Source organism: Larus michahellis, chromosome 8 (assembly GCF_964199755.1).
Source record: "Larus michahellis chromosome 8, bLarMic1.1, whole genome shotgun sequence".
Classification (NCBI taxonomy): domain Eukaryota; kingdom Metazoa; phylum Chordata; class Aves; order Charadriiformes; family Laridae; genus Larus; species Larus michahellis.
In genome coordinates this window covers 12,458,226-12,469,534 of record NC_133903.1, presented here as the reverse complement: position 1 = coordinate 12,469,534, position 11,309 = coordinate 12,458,226, and the positions used below count along the sequence as shown (strand labels likewise).

At 41.3% G+C, this 11,309-nt stretch overlaps 1 protein-coding gene across 3 annotated transcripts in view; it reads left to right on the top strand.

The window, feature by feature from the left end:
• The window catches only part of RMI2 (RecQ mediated genome instability 2), a 30,557-nt gene that overhangs the window by 12,757 nt on the left and 6,491 nt on the right, over nucleotides 1-11,309 (top strand). For all 3 annotated transcript variants that reach the window (XR_012588570.1, XR_012588568.1, XR_012588569.1), the window contains 4 exons: nucleotides 780-905; nucleotides 1,647-1,941; nucleotides 9,157-9,860; nucleotides 10,574-10,638. The gene's annotated coding sequence lies outside the window, so the exon portion shown is untranslated. The remainder of the gene's footprint in view (nucleotides 1-779; nucleotides 906-1,646; nucleotides 1,942-9,156; nucleotides 9,861-10,573; nucleotides 10,639-11,309) is intronic.

Sequence of the window (11,309 nt, the reverse complement as noted above, 5' to 3'; positions counted from 1 at the left end):
TGTACATCCCTTGTCATTAAGATAATGCTTTCCCTCGTCCATTTTGAACCTGCAGAGATAGTTGTCTCTCCATGTGAAAAGTTCTGTACCCACACAGCTTTCAACTTGGCCTTGGCAATTAATAAAGCAGATTTGGGAGATTTGCAGGTTCCCGTGAGCTGAGATAGAATGGGCTGTTCTGTTCTTTTTCCCTCTGTATCCTATACAATATTTATTTTGTTGCTTCTTTCTTTCCTCTTTCATTTCTACCCTGTTTCCTCTCCTCCAATTCACAGTCCTTTTCCTTTTTTTTTTTAAATTTATTGTACTCCCTCTGTGCTAGTCCCAGCTAACTCCGTCTTGGCTTCTTCCGTAATACTGCTGGAAGTTTGTCCCCATCTGACCTTTCTCTGTGTGAACAGATCCCAGTGTCCCAGATTTAAAATGTAGTCCGCTCTGCTTTTTTCTGCTTTCCAGCCTGATGTTTTCTAATTTCTTCCTGTAATTTCTGTTTAATACCTCTTTTAGTTTCAAGATGCTCTCTGTCTTTTGCTTTCTTTCTCTCTCTGATATTAAGTATAATTCGTACAGGTTTTTTTCTGAGAATTAAGCCTACCCTCTCCTCCAGAGTTTTCAGTTTAGCATCTGAAGGTTATCTGTGGTTCCTTGTTAGTGAACTTCCTTTCTGGGAAGTTCAGCCTCCTTGTATTTTGACTCAGGTCATAAACATCAAGGTAGATTCTTTTTTTTCTTGCAAATTCCCATAACTGCCCACCTTTCTTCTCTTTTCTCTCCCTCAGTCCACACCAGTACCAGATACAGCAGTGCTATGCGAGGCATTGCTTTATGAAAGCTGACACCCAGTTGCTTTCCCTCAGACAAGTCTTTTTCTGCTGCTCTCACAGCTGTAAATGGTGGAGGATTTGGTATGTTTTGAGCAAGAGTCAAGGTTTTCACAAAGCGCACCCGAGGAGGGGATACAAAAGGAGCTGGTGCCAGGAAAGGGCTCAGATTATTGCAGAGGCCAAAGGGACCCAGGGGGTGGCTGGCACCGGGGGACCTGGCAATGGGCCAAAAGGCAGCACTGGGAGTGCCTGAGGGTTACAAGAAAGCAGCTCTGGGGTGATTCCAGGCAGGCAGAAAGGGAAGGTCCAGGAAGGAAGTGTAGCCCACACATTTTTGGGTCAGGGAAGAGATACTCTGTTATGGAAGGCTGGATATTTTTATTTTGTAAGAAAGGCAGCTCTATAGAGAAGGGAGAGGTTTTGAGATGGGTTTGGAGAAGTGGGGTAAAGGATATGGAGGACACCAGGTCCAAAGAACGGGGGAACTGAGAGCAATGGGTGGAACCGTTGCAGATGTGGTACGGATGAGGGGACTCAAAGGTATATATATACATACAAAGGGCCAGGGATATGGCTGGGGATCACCATCTAGCAGAGCCGGTGCCATTAACTGGGATCCTGGTTTGGGGACTGAGGACACATAATGGCCTACTGCATTCCCCCTTCCTCCCAAGGCACTGCTGTAACCTTCACAGCCCATCTTTTTCTTCTATCAGAAATATGGTGGTGTATAGTCTGTCAGTATATAGTATATCTACTTCCAGATAGAAGGTTTAACAGACAATCTGATATCCACAGTAAATTATAATTTTATTTCATCAGGTGACCAGAATTCTCATTCCCCTCCTCCCCCATGTACCCGCTTTTTGAAGAATATTAGTACTTAAGTTAAAAATGGGCTAGGTGGGTGGTGACCCCACAAACACAGGACGCTGAGATCCTGCCTTCTGAGAAGAGCTCACCAGAATGACCAGCGAGGCCAGTGAGGAGGCAGAGCCCAGGCTGCTGCGGAGTGCTGCACCCATCGGCACCCCCGCAAGGCGGCTGCTGCTGGTGCGGAACAGGACAGCCCCTGCTCTCGTTGGCGAGGGAAAGTGTTGCACCCTTACTGGGCATGGTGAGTCATTTGCACCTTCGGCTACATCTGGCATGAATTTCATTTTAAGTTACTCTGGTGCATCATTATTTTCAATCTTTCCTTCACCAGAAGCTGGAGCCACAGAGGTGAAAATAATTGCATTTACCAGAATCGAATCTGTAATTAAAACTGGCAGCTAGTTCTCACTAGAAATAAAAGAATCAGATTTTGAACAGCACTGAACAGTGCCATTCAAGTGCTCACGCATGGAGTAGAACTCTATTCATCAGAAGTAATCAAGTGAATATAATTCCCAGGTATTCAAATGCACCTGCCTGCAGTTTTCTTCTATGTGAGTGGAAACTGAGCAAGGAAACAGTATTTGGGGGACAAATCCAATTAACCGTGAAAAAGAAGAATTTTACCAGAAGACTAGCCAGCCAATTTTAATTTCAAGAGAAATTCGTGTCATTCTTTTGTCTTGACATAACACTGTGTGCAACTTAACACTAAGCATTAGCTTTAAATGTGCTTCTGTACACCACCACCTTGGATTACATCCATGTTTTTGGTCTCACCCATATTGTGAGGTTGCCTTGGTTGGCTCTTGTGGCCACCCAGATCTATGTCTACTGTTTAAAACTACAAAGTGGCCTCAAATAATTAGATAACTGTGCTGTGAACTCCTGGACCACTCAGATGACATGTCCTGCCTTCAAATACATAGCTTTATGGTGACTTGGAAAACTTTCCACCAGGAGTTTACCTCTCTGTCGTCCCTGTTTTTTTCTTGTACACGTACTGAAGTAGTTTACAGGGACAGGTTTAATAGGAACTCAGACTCAGCTTTTCACAGGAATTAGGAGCAAAACCTTTTTCACTTGTACACTGTGCCTGTCAGGTATAACTGCAAGGGCTTTCTGCTGAAATAGAAAAGCCACACTGAGAAGTAAGGGAAACAAAGATAGCCAGGACAACGCTCAATTTGAATTGTGTCTGTTTATATTTGAATCTCTTGTTTATAGGAAGTTATGGTTTTATCTATAATACTATGCAAGTTCCTATAAAAGTCAGTTTTATTTTAGTACTGCTCAATTTCCAAAGAAATCATTTGTTTTTTTTAGAAAACTTACTGCCAAAGCCCCCTCTGCTGGACAGAAAAATCATGTTTTCATCCCTGCATGCTGAAGACATCTAGTAAAAGCATTCCAGTTTATTACTGCTCAAGTAATTAGAGGCTCAGAGTTCACAAGATCATTACTATCTTTCTATTGTTATCCATCACTATCTGTCATGAGTTGAGCTTTAGAGAAGAGTCAGGATGATCGCTGCAAATGTGTTCAAATCCCTCCATTTGATTGAGTATTCAGTCAGTCTGTTGAAAATTCATCCTGTCATCTGATTATTTTATCATGCAAGTTATTTTCAGTAGTGTCCACCCTCTTCACCCCCATTGTATCTCTATTATTTACATCTTTTGTCCGTGATCTCATTGCACGCATTTAGATTATACTTGCATAAAATGCCTATACAGGAAATAATAATCTGAATCCAAGAAGCACACGTGCTTTTCCAGGGCAATTCAAACTGCAAAGATCTGCTTTGCTTGTCCTTAAAGTGTGGCATGGGTCGTTCACTAGGTGAAAGACAATACTATGTGCTGTTTAAACCATGCTTGTCCTTTGTGTATCACAAAGCCTTTTGCAGCAACCAGCTTTATATTTACAGATCAGGAAATAGGCCCAGCAAGGAAGGACAATCAATTAGCTTGAGCACCAAAATAGGACATGGATTTAAGCCCTGCTCTGAAACAAACTGCCTGGTGACCTTCCACTAATTAATTAGCCTAAAAGCCAAAAAAGACATGTGCCACAACATTAAGCATTGCCCAATAAAATTTTGAACTTTCTGAGCGCATTTTGTGGAAGCTGTGGAGCTTCTGTGGAGCACGTTGAGAGCTGAGTTTCTTTGAGAGGAGATCCAAAGCAGCCAGTATGCCATGCAAGCAGCCAGTAAGGAACTATTGCTAACAGGAGTGTGTCTGAAGCTTTTCCCCCTCTTGAACTTGTTAAAAAGTTGGTCATTGAAGAATGGCAGTCCTTTAATAATGGAGCAAGCTGAAGGAGTGTTGCAGGGGCAGCTGATGAGTACTTAGAAGACCTCTTCAGTATGTGGAAAAGTGAGATTTGTGTCCCTGCTCAGCAAGAGGGCAGTCAAACTTTGGTTCCTCCCTTTTCTGGAAGGTGTCTTAACTACTAAGTAGAGATCTCTTCTCATTGAAAAGGAAGGAGGAGTATTTGTTAGCCAAGAGAGGCTTGGAGCGTAACAGCTAGAGCACTCACCTGTGAGTGGGAAACACTAGATTCTGGTGCCTCCTCTGAGTGCTGTTACATATTGTACATTAAGCAGTTATTAGATAACCTACATAAGTGGTATTTGAAGCTGAGCCAGAATTCAGTGGCTCACCTCTCTCAAATCAATGCCCCAGTCTGCAGGCTTAAAGGCAAGTCCCATTCTTTCTGTAGGTCAATGGCTCTTGAATACCCTTCTGTGAACTAAAGCAAGTTCACTGGAAGACCAGAGAATGTTTCCTTCCATAGGCTTGTGGTGAGGTCATCATTTCGAAATGAGCTTGACAAGCATGTCCTTGAGTCTCTCTGTGCCAGGAAGGGTTTTGAGCCTGAATTTCCCACATTTAAGCCTGAAACGCCCACATTCCCACAAATGATCTCACTGGTAAACTGTTGGATAAAACTGATAAGGTTGAAAAGATGATGGTACTCCTTTAAAGAAAGTGTCTCTAATGAAGTCTGCAAAGGGATGAGAACTATTTCAAAGCTCTATTATTTCATTCAGTTTGAAAAATAGTGACAATTGTCCCACAAAAATCAAACTGTAGCAAAACTGAGGAAAGGAAAAACATACTGAATTGGTGTTTATGTTAAAAAAATACTTTTTTACGTAATCGGATTTCAGATGAAAATGTTAACTAATTAAAATTTGCTAGAATATACTGTAAATATAGCATGTATCCTGGTGCTACAAATACAAATGAGTATTCAGTCTTAGCTGTAGTAGCCAATAAATGCTAAAATTAACAACAGGTTTGGAGGAGAAATAAGTCTAAATAGCCCTGAATTCTAGGGAAGTTAGAAAACCGACCCTTCATTTGGAATGTATGCCCAACCTCTTCACTCACAAGGCAGAGAGTTAAATACAAGTAGTCTCAGTTTTTGGGACTGTGCAACATTTCCTGTCTGCCGAAGTGCAGCTGCCTTGCTTCTCATGTTTAAGTCACCGGGTGCTATATAATTGCAGCACAATAAAGGGTCCCCTTTCCTTCTGAATGAGAAGGTTTTATTGCAGGGTCTGTGCACACTGAAGGAAGAAGAGAGGAAGGGGGGGGGGGGAAAAGGGAAGCAGGAAGTAGTTCGGTCCCAAGCAGTGGGTAATCAGAGAGAGTTCTGCAACCAGGGGAGCACTCCTTCCTCCTGAAGCATTTGGCCAAGCTTAGATAAACCTCAGCATTTTCTAGGTCTGCAGTCTAGACATCTCATCCCACCTTCACTGGAATCTTCTTCTTCTATGAGCAGAGCTAACCTGCTTCCACAGGGGCCAAACTGTGGCCACCCAAGCTGTAGCACTAGGTAAAAGCTAGGGTCAGGAGGCAGAAGCTCCCTCCTACCTGAGTGGGACGGAGGAGCAGGGCTGACCCAGGATGTGACTTGCCACTTTCCAGAGGCCTTTTCACGCACAGCCCATTCATTTCTTACCTTCTGAAATGCACAGTCTGCTCATTTATACAGACCTGCAACAAGAAGATACAACTTTAGAGCTATTAAGTTGAGATGCTGTATATTCAGACGTTTACAGATAATACAAAAGTGTGAATGAAAACCAGCAAAATGAAAACCATGATAGAAACTTGTTCTTCAGTACGTGCCTGCATGAGAAATGGCTACCAGGAAAGACAAAAGCATATGTCTGTGACTTTACTGATGAAACAGCAGACCAACAGAACAGCCTTTCCTACTCGCGTACCAGGAATTTAAGGGGGCTTAATGCAAGACTAGAGACCATAAACTATATTATCATTGCAAAACATGCAAACTGCTTTGAACTCAAGAGCAGAAACTGAAACTTTCCCCACAATTTAGGAGCAAGAACTTGGCACTGCTGCTTTCATGACAAGTACTCTTTACAAATGTTAATAGTTTGCAACACTCCACAGCTGTGTGACGAAGATTGCAGAAGTACTGGTGGGGGGAGCGCTATTGTTTTACAGCTGGGAAATGCAGCCTTTAGAAGGAAACGCGTCTATCTATTTTATAGATCAGAGGATGAATGAAAAAGATTCTCTAATTACTTTCAGTTCTGTTTCCTTTGGTTGGAATTTCTGTTTTCCCCAGATGATCATGTGTCCAGACAAGAATCCAGGGTAGTAAAATGACATTTATAAGAAACAGAAGGGAAAGCAGCCATAAGCAAAAGGGACATTCACTGAGTACTGCCACCTTTGAGTAAAATGTGGCACTATTTAAATTAACACTCCCGAGACTGTGAACTTTAGGGATTTTATTAATAACGACTCTTCCTCCCAAAGTGAGTTTGCAAGTCACTTACAACTGTTACTTGGGCTGATAACAAGGAAGGCTTAAAGTATGTAGCGTGTCTCAGAAGGCGCGACATACCTTTCAGAACAGGGCCCAAGTCAGAAGAATCGGTAGATTGATACCAAGCAGTGCTGGTTTTATAGACAGCATATACTGTAATTTAACTGGGCCAGACAAAGTATTTTATGAACTCTATCCACATTATATATGCTGAATTTAACCTACGTACCTGAACGCTCAATTTTACCAGGCGGGGCAGAGCAATGGAACTAGGGAGTGATTGGGGCCAGCACAGTTGCCTTTGAGAAATGTCTGCCCTAAGCAATGAATTCCTTCATCAATATGGTTAACCAGCCTGGATGGAGGAAAAAAATGGGGCCTGGAGAATATTTGCCATTGCTCAGATGTTTACCCAAGTACTTGATTTGGCAGAAGTTAATGTAAAAGGGACTGCATCAAATGACAACATGAACACAATCCTGACTGTGCTTCAGCCTCCTTAGCTCCACTGGTGAGTGCTGGGGGCTCTTGTGGGTCTGGGGTGGACAGAAACACCACTGAGTTCTCAGCAAAGCAAGAGAGAAAGGTACCAGAATGCAAATAAATCAGTGGACTTTGTCAAACAGTACGTTCAACTATTGAATTCTCCCTCTGCCTTAAAATCTATGAAAACAATTGAAATGAAAATACCTAACCCACATCTGTTAGAACTGTTTATTAGTAATCACTGTATTATCTTTTAAAAGAGTCTAGATAACGTATAGTTGGAATAGAGAGATCTGTAGATTAGAAAAAGAAACTCCTTGTGCCTTTCACTTTCACCCTGCACAGTTTCTTGTAAATGAGGCTGTAACCGGCAACCGAGCCGAGTACTCCTGATGAGCTTTGCCTTGCAAATGCGAGGTCATGCCATCCTTTTCCATTCTAAAGTGTCTATTGCCTGAAATCCATATCAGCTCAAGTTGTAGCAAAGCTACAGATCTTCAAATGCTCCTGTACAAAATTTGAAATTATTTCAGTGTAAGTGCTTGATGTTTGGAACGTCAAAACTACAAAGCTACAAGCAAAAACATGCACACATTGTCATGCCTGCTCTGCACAGCCATTTTATGCTATGTGACATTTGCATGAATCTTAGACACATCTACACTGAACTGATGTCTCCTAGTTGGCTTTTAAAGTATTGACAGTTTCTATTTTGAATAAACAAGCAGTGTTGGCTTTTGCAATAGAGTGCACTACTGCAAGTCTGGTTTTGTGGGCTCGCCAGGTTTTGAAAATAAGGCATACTGGTTTTGCATTTATCATTTATTGCTGCTTTTCATGACAAGCTGAAAGCTTGCTAAATTTTTGGCTTTAATATATTTGAATGCCTAAAGAGGCACACTTTGGTTGTATTTGAATTCCAAGTCCAAGTTTTGTTGTTTAGTTTGGAGGACTGCTCTGTATAGAGCTACATTTAGAAACAACCCTTGTGTTGCACAACTATGTACGTTTTAGCCACCTACAAAAAGACAAATAAATATATTTTTAACATCATTCATTAATAATTACTTACATTTATTCAGATAAATAAATGTTTGTATAGTTGCCTCACTGCAGTCTTCATCACAACCACTAGTTCAGTAGAAAGGTCAGGTTCCCTGTACATAAGTGATTTTAATATTTTCCCTTGAAGTGGGTCCTTTTCACAATTTCTTTGTATGTTCCTCTGGTTCATTTGGTTTTCCTGTTTAGTTCATAACACGAGGTCTAGAGTCTCACTGGAATGAGATGATGAAAGTCTTTTAGCACCTGTAGATTATTTACCTTAGCAGAAACTGAGTAGCATGAGGTATTTATGGATCAGTTGTCAGTGACAGTTGTTCAAGACTTCAAATGTCAGCAATACAAGTCTGATCTTCATTCCATCAAATTCATACTTGACCCTGCATATTCTGGGTTTAGTGGAAAGAGATGAGTCTTAATTAGAGAGTTTCAATATAGTGTTTAATATAAGGTGCTGTATAGACTACAAACTAGAACCTGTGATTAAAATCACTTAAATCAAAAGGTGGAGGCAGTTTGTGACATTTTAATTTCAAATTATATTTTAAAATGTGACATTTCCCTACGAGTCGTAGAGATCTTTCTAAGCTGAACTGATGAGATGTCTCCCAGTTGGCTCATGCAATCTTGTGTCTTTTGATTTTTTAATAAATTAAAGAAGCCTAAGAATGTGAAAACATATTACATTGAATGTCCTCATTTAGGAAGAATTCTGTGATTTTACTTACCGTTTTATATCTTCTCTTAGACCTATTAAGAGATAATAGGCCTTGTATAGCCCATACACTAATGTGACTTTCATTGGAAATTAACGCTATTGTACATGCATCATTCATGCCAGTAGTTGGGGGAGTGAGCTGCTATTTGCAGATGGTATGGCAATAAATGCAGTCTACGTCTGGATTTGTAACTACTTCTATTTTTGAACCTTGCTTTATCAAATGCACGCCATAATGTAAGAAATAGAAAAATCAAGCTTATTTAGGCCCCAGTCCATCTAAGTACATAAAAACATATAAGGGTTATTATTGAGGAGCTTTAAACAAGTTTCACTGCTGTCGATTTCCTCTTTATATTATTTTTGCTTTTTCAGTCATACAGCTGTTTGTTCTGAATTAATGCTGCAGAGAAGCACAAGGCCAGCTGTTCCTTCAGCTATGATTTTAGCTTTCTGACGCACCAATACCAGTGCCTTCCTGCTCAGCACTTAGCAGCGTTCTTCCCGTTCAAGGCCATTTCTGCCCTTCAGCCCAGTATTACTGCCAGCACCAGGAGAGTCAAACCAGTTGCTCGCAAGCAGTTTCTAAAGAAGATGCCGCTGCTGCTAGTGCCCTGTGTCCAGTCCAGGATCCTTTTCGTCCAGCATCCCTGGGCAATCACATAGGCAATGCTGTAGTCACAGCTGCAGAGACAATAAATGCAGCCATTTTACATGGAGATTTTCTGATCTCAGAGCAAAGCTTGGTTAGTTAAGGACAGTCACCACATCTGTGATTTAGTGGTATGCCAAGTAAAAAACATTAGCTAAAGCATAGGGAACAGTGAGCAGTATTTACTTTTCGTACAAATTTTCCGTGACTAGAAAACAGCTGACTGGTCTGCTTGGCTCTGTGACCTCCAGCTGCCCCCAAACCTGCTATCAAATGTCTGTCTCCTGAAGACTCTGCAAAGTACTACTTCACACAGCAACAGAGATGTGGACTTTCTCCTCTCTGGCTCCCTATGAACCCTTGGAGGCTCACCTCAAACTTTCCTCTTCAAGTAGCTTGATGTTAATCTTATTCTGAATGAATGCAGGTATGTGCTGAGTGTGAGATTGGTATAAAGTTCTGAGTCATTACATTAAACCTCTGAACTCCTTTTAATCCCATTCTACCATTTTGTTAATTTCCAATTACCTTGACTGGTGGTGGTGTAGCTCAAGATAAGGCTCCTAGGGAAAGATGGTGTCTTCAATTGGACCTGAGAAAAATCTTGCCTGCTTGAAAATTCGACTATTAGTAAAAGCTCCTCCCTACTAAGCACCAGAAATTTATTTCATGAATCTTTCAATAGGCCTTGAATATTGCAGAACGTGCCGATGTATGCTCTGGAAGGGCTTTAACTTGTCAGCCTTACTGGCCTCTCTATATATTTCTAATATTTGACATCTCAGATTTTAAGTTTTCAAAAATAAAATGCCACTCTTGTGGTTACTTTTCTTTAGGAAAATTGTTCTGCTCTCATTCCACTGTATGAACTGGATGCTGATGATGCTAATTAGAGCACATTTATGCAATGCTGGCAGTTGTCAAGGGAGGACACCGTGGCTTGTATTCCCCTACACTGGTTACAGGGGCTCTCCAGTCCTGTTAAGCATCCAATTCTTTTATGAAGTGAAATGAAGTCAGAAAGGCTGAACGACTGAAGTCTCCTAGCTATTGGCTTCACTTCAGTCAGGAGGAAGATCTAACACTTTGGATGCCATTCATATTTCCTGTATAAAAATAATTCTTTTTTTCTTGGTGCAGGAGTTTGAATAAACTCATCTGGAAGCCAGATTTGCAGACTATTTCCAGAGCAGCAAGGAATACTGGTAAAGTAAAACCTATGATTAATTCCTTTTTTTTTTCTTTTCATCATGTCATAGTTCTATTCCACAGCATGCTGATTTATTTCAGTTACATACCAGCATATTTATAGCATGGATAGGAATAAACAGGTGACACCCACTTCTGCAGAATGCAACTGGACCTCTCTAAGCATTTCCTCTAAGTATTCTGTGTAAATTAAATGAGTCAGCTAAGCTGGAGAGCACTGCACTGTTTTCATAGCCTGTAGGCTACCGTGACTAGGGATGTGTGATGAGTGACAGGAACTGGTTAAGTTTGCGTGACAGTGACAGCAATGAAATAATGTCTCATGTTAATGCTGGCTGCACAAACTAAGGTTTCCACCCTCTCTGAGGAGGTGCCTGAGCCAGATGCTGTTTTTCCTCTGCCACACACTGTGGCTGGCAGCTCCTGGCAGCTGCAGGAAGACTCTCAGCGTAATCCTCTACCGATTCCACTCAGCATATGCTGACATGCAATGTATAGCATCTGTATTAGCTTCTCAAGAAAAAAGAGCATGAGAGGGTGCCTTGCTAATGATAGCATTTGCCACAAAAGTTCATTCCTCTTATCTTAGAGTAACTCCCATGCACTTTTGGCAGGACAACACTATGGGAGAGGCCAGACTCTTCTTCTTGTTAGTAGTTGTAGCAGT